The sequence below is a fragment of the Mus pahari genome, chromosome X (assembly GCF_900095145.1).
Source record: "Mus pahari chromosome X, PAHARI_EIJ_v1.1, whole genome shotgun sequence".
Lineage (NCBI taxonomy): Eukaryota > Metazoa > Chordata > Mammalia > Rodentia > Muridae > Mus > Mus pahari.
The window spans coordinates 147,230,696-147,236,675 of record NC_034613.1 but is presented as its reverse complement, the minus strand read 5'-3'; the positions used below and the strand labels follow the sequence as shown (position 1 = coordinate 147,236,675).

At 41.0% G+C, this 5,980-nt stretch overlaps 2 pseudogenes across 1 annotated transcript; one reads left to right on the top strand and one right to left on the bottom strand.

The window, feature by feature from the left end:
- The window catches only part of LOC110314550, an 8,887-nt pseudogene extending 4,689 nt beyond the window's left edge, over positions 1-4,198 (bottom strand).
- Positions 4,199-4,256: 58 nt separating this feature from the next.
- Positions 4,257-5,040, top strand: LOC110314549 (annotated as a pseudogene). The gene has a single exon (XR_002380172.2). The product of XR_002380172.2 is annotated as an ADP-ribosylation factor-like protein 15 pseudogene (transcript).
- Positions 5,041-5,980: the final 940 nt, after the last annotated feature.

The following is a 5,980-nucleotide window of genomic DNA, read 5'->3' as shown; positions in this document are numbered from 1 at the left end:
GCACACGCACACGCACACACACACACACACACACACACACACACACACAAAATGTTCCACCATCCCACAAAGACACTTGCTCAACTTTATTTGTAATGGACAGAAACTGGAAACAACTTATATGTCCCTCAACTGAAGAAAGAATAAAGAAATTGTGGTACATCTACACAATGGAACTATTAAAAACAAAGACATCATGAAGTTCGCAGCCAAATGGATGGATCTTGAAAATATCATCCTGACTGAAGTACCCCTATGTTCACTTATAAGTGGATATTAGCCATAAAATACAAGATTCACATGCTATACTCTCACAGACCCAAGGAGGCTGGACAGGAAGAAAGGTACATGTAAGAATGAGTACTACTTGTAATGGTCATTGAAGGCTGGAGAGAGTGAACTGGCTCAGATTCAGGTGTGGGGAGGGGCAGGGAGATGGCCACATGGCCATGAGAATGAATGGAAACCCACAATGTCAGGGGCAGAGGGAGGTAGGGGGGATCTTCTGGAAAAGATAGAGACCTGGGATAGGTGAGGTACCCAAGAATCAATGGGGGTATCCTTAGCTGTGACTCAAAGCATTGAGGATATATAGGCTGGGAAAGCTGCCTCCTGTGGCCAGGCAGGAACCTCAGTGATGTGATAGGGATGCCAACACACCCACAAAACTTTCAACCCAAAACCTATCCTATCTAAAAGAAATGTAGGGATTGGGGGTGGAGTAGAGACTCAGTGAATGGTCAAACCAATAACTGACCCAACTTGCCATGCATCCCATGGGCAAGCACCAATCTATAACACTGTTAATGATACTCTCTGTTATGCTTGCAGACAGGAGTCTATCATGGGTGCCCACTGAGAGGCTCCCCCCAGCAGCTGACTCAAGACAGATGCAGACACCCACAGCCAAATACTGGATGGAGCTTGGGGACTCTTATAGAAGAATAGGAGGAAGGATTACAGTCCCTAAGGGGATAGGAACTCCACAGGAAGACCAACAGAGTCAACTAACCTACCCCTTGGGGGGTCTCAGAGACTGAATCACCAACCAAATAATATACATGGGCTGGACCTAGGCCTCCCAACACATATGTAGGAGATGTACAGCTTTGTCTTCATGTGGGTCCTGAACAACTGGAATGGGGCTATCCCAAAAGCTGTTGCCTGTACATGGGATATGTTCTAGCTGCACTGCCTTGTCTGGTCCCAGTGGGAGAAGAAGCACCTAGACTAGCAGAGACTTGAAGTGGCAGGGTGTGGGGGATACTCAGAGCCGGGGGGGGGGGCTCCATACACTCAGAGGTGAAAGTGAGAGAGGATAGATGGAAGCACTGTGGAGGCGGGTGACCAGAAGGGGGACAGTAAGTGGGATGTAAAGAGAATATGTTAAAAATATATGAATAGGAAGTATTCCAATTCCTCTGAAATCCTACAGCTTTTCCTAGCTATTTGTTACTAATTTTTATACAGTCTTTATAGACTCATTGTATTTTTACTTGAAACTAGGATTATATTACTCAATAATTTACTTTTATCATTTACTGATAAATAGTACACAATCTTCTTGTTGCACTATTATATTTAGTGATTATGCACTTCATGAGTGTTACTATAGTGATTAAATGCCTCATAGTAAAATAGTTTGATCAGAAACTTCTGCTTTCATAAGTGTCTTATCAATTTCTAATAATTTTCTTCTATAAATGATGCAACAACAACTATTCTTCTAGTTTGTACTGGCATATTTATTTCTCTAGAATCATGTCTCTAAATTAGGAACAAACATAGATGTCTATGTTTAATTGGATATCGACCAAATCAATACTATTATTTATGCTTAGCTTAATATAGATATGTATGTTCATGTATGAAAATATGTATAGGTAGATGCATACACATGGTTCAATTTATAAACATAACTTTCCTTTTTCTAGTAAATGAGAGAGTTCAGTAGCACTAAGCTCACTTGGCACCCAGATGTAAGTTTCTTTTTATTATTATTATTAGTAGTAGTATTACTACTATTATTAATTATTTTATTTATTTACATCCCAAATATTGTCCCCCTTTCAGGTCCGCTCTCTCACACTTTTCCCCCTACTCCCTCAGTTTTGCCTCTGAGAGAGTGCCCTACTGGTTCTTTCCCCATCCCTAGGGCACCAAGTCTCTACAGGATTAGGCACATACACTTTCACTGCTATATTTGTGTCAGGGCCTCAGATCAGTCCGTGTATGCTCTTTGGTACCTGGCGGCTTAGTATTGGGAGCCCCCAGGGGTCCAGGTTAGTTGACACTCAGGATAGCTGAGACAATGCAGATACTCACAGCTAAGCATTAGAGTGAGGCTGGGGACCCCTATGGAAGACTTAGGGGAAGGATTGTATACAGAGAGCATTGTACCATTTAGCCTAGGTATGGGATAGGACAGTTATAGAAGAAGCCTGGAAAACTTATCATGCTCAGTAAGAAAACACTAGTAATAAAAACCAGTCATAATTATGACAGCATATCACAGGGACATAGATGTTAACGGAAAGACCTCCTCCAAGTATTCATAGGTAAAACTGTAGAAGCAAAAAAATACAGGAAGCAGTTTTGGATTATAGCTCTAAGGAAAAAATATCTGTGACTCCGTACTGATATGAATAAATAATTGATTGAAAAGTAAGAGAACAAAAATCTCTTCCATGTAGAAAATTCAAAAGAATTCATATACATCAGTCATACTATAGAGAATAATTCCTCACTCCATAAATGAGATTTATCTATAATAACTTCTTTCTCAATAGTATCTGGAAAGGTATGGAATGATTACCCATAGAATGGAGAAATATGGCAAATACAATACAGCCTGGTAGTCAAGCCCAATAGCAATATTGTGACTATGTTCCAGGCTTCAGTACAGGACATTCACCTAGACAATCATTAAATCTTAACCACAACTATGAGTTTGGTATTTTTCATCAGTAGTTGATTATTATTTTTATTAACATTTATTATTGTTTAATCTTGTAATAATACCTACACTGCTGATAGGAAATATTTTATTTTGTAATATAAAACCAAGAAGTAATTATGTTAATGGAGTTATAAGAAGATTTTCTATGAAAGATAATTAGAAAAAAAGTATAAAGCAGATACTATTTGACTTGATAATTAAAACATTTCATAAGGCTTAAAAATATACATCTGGAGGCTGGAAAGATGGCTCAGTGGTTAAGAGCACTGACTGTTCTTCCGAATGTCCTGAGATCAATTCCCAGCAACCACCCATAATGAGCTGACACCCTCTTCTGGTGTGTCTGAAGACAGCTACAGTGCACTTATGTATAGTAATAAATAAATTATACATATAGTGGCTATTCCTGGTTGTCAACTTGACTATATTTGAAATGAACTACCATCCAGAATTGGAAGGCTCACCAGTGAACCTAATCTGGAGGCTGGGAGATAGAAGTTTCTGATCTGGATCTTGGTATGGAGATCTTGAGGCACAGTGGCTATGGATTCCAGAAGATTAAGACAGGGAGATCTCCGAGTCAAGGTCATCTGGGATTAGAGGTGTGGTGGCACACACCTTTAATCTGGGCTACACCTTCTGCTGGAGACCATATAATGACATTGGAAGAAGGGAGTCTGGTTCTCGCTCTTCTGCGTGCTTGCNGTGTGGGACTAAGCAACTGCTAGATCCTTGGATTTCCATTCACAGCTACTTCTGAACCATTGTTGGGATTTGGACTGCAGACTGTAAGTCATCAATAAATTCCTTTACTATATAGAGACTATCCGTAAATTCTGTGACTCTAAAGAACCCTGACTAATTATATATATATAATTATAGCTTATATATTATAAGCTATAATTATATATATATATATATATATATATATATATATATATATATATATATCTTATAGCTATTAACTAAGTGACCTAGGAACAATAACTTTCAGCAAAAATAAATCCTTAGGTTCCTAGACTTTGGAATAAAGTCAGTTTTCCATTGCAAATCACTATTCCTTGGAAAGATGTCCAGTTCCATACCTGGTACAGGGCTCTGCAATACTATGTAGGAGTAAAATCAAAACAAAATGTCAAAGACAAACTGGACTCACTTAAAAAAGATACTAGGTAATTTGTTCTTTAGTATATAAAAACATGAGCATTCACAAGAATAATTACAGTTAAACATCCCCATTCCGGATTTTCGCTGTTGCTGGCTTTTTCAGGAGCTGCTCGCTCGCTCGCAGCCCGAGACGCTGCTGCTTTTTTTTTTCCGGGTTCGGAGCCATTCCGGATGCTTTAGGCTGCCGGATGTCTGATCTCCGGATAACTGAGGCGTTTCTGTACATGGATTATCTGTGTTTTCGAGCGCTTTGCTGCAAGGGACCACCACCTGCGCGCCCTGAATATGACTTGGTTTGCATAGGCCTCACGGGCTCCGGGAAGACCAGTCTGTTGTCCAAGCTCTGCAGCGAAAGCCCGGAGAACGTTGTGTCGACCACAGGTTTTAGTATAAAGGCAGTGCCACTCCAGAATGCCGTTTTGAATGTAAAAGAACTTGGAGGAGCTGACAATATCCGGAAATACTGGAGCCGCTACTACCAAGGATCTCAAGGGGTAATATTCGTATTAGACAGCGCCTCTTCAGAGGATGACTTAGAAACTGCTAGGAATGAACTGCACTCCGCTCTCCAGCACCCACAGCTATGCACTTTACCCTTTTTGATATTGGCCAATCATCAAGACAAGCCAGCAGCTCGCTCAGTACAAGAGATCAAAAAGTATTTTGAACTTGAACCACTGGCACGTGGAAAGCGCTGGATTCTGCAGCCCTGCTCTCTGGATGATGTGGACACACTGAAGGACAGCTTCTCTCAGCTCATAAACTTGTTAGAAGAAAAAGACCACGAGGCGATGAGAATGAGAGACCCAACACAGAAGTTCCGGGAAAGCCTCGAATCCACCGCGTTCGTTCCCCATCCTGATTCCATCGTTGGTATCGAGACTGGCCCGGCTTCAGCATCTACTTGCCTCTAGCTATTTCAGACTTTCATCTCTCTGTTAATGTGACTATTCTGATAAGTCAGGTGGATTATCATCGGCATTAACGTCAAGTACACACTACTGAGAGAGAATTGATTCTCTGGTTACCACTAATTATCTTCACCGCATGTCTCTTCCTCTCGTTGGTCTAAGAATCTCTTCTCTGCTTTGTGCTCAAGTGGATGGAATGCATGGCTCATGGGAGTGGAAACCCCTTCTGAAGACCTCAGAAAGTCTCATGTGGCTTCACTAACTTTTCTGGACTTGGGATTGGAGGATTCTATCCGAGACTCTACAGGATATATACGCCATTGACATTTCCGTGAGCTCTTAGGGGTTTTTTACATTTTATTTTATCTTGTTCTGGTTTTCATATTATTTTCCTGTGTGCGTGAGGATTTTGACTTTACAGGCTGAGTGAAAAATGGCGGCCCAAAACTTCACCCAGTCATCTTCTCTGGCTCTGAAAAAAAAATCTAGACATGGAAGAATTGCTTGATCCTGCCTGCAGCCGCATCCCCTGCCTAAGGAGGAGGGCATCCTAGCTGAGGGAGTGGGAGCCAATTTAGGCAAGAGCAGGCATTGCTGATTTGAGTCTGGACCCTTCAGCTATTTCTTAACGGCATTCGTCTGCATAAAACCATGCTGCAACATAAGCATTGGCCTTTCCTAAAACTCAGAAACGTTGGAATGAAATCTAGAAAATGGCTTTTCAAATAATAAATGTAACAGCCAAAGTCTAATTCATGGTTAGGACTTAAGCTGGCATGGGTTTGAGGAAGCTCAAAGAGGAACCCCGTTATTTATTCATCAAAGGCTAATGTCACTTAGGGGACTCTGCTCAGGCCTCCATTGAGTAGTTAAAGGTCTGTCAGTATTTTTATTATAAACCTCTGTTTTCAGAGGTGCCAATGTGCCCTTAGAGTATGCTGGG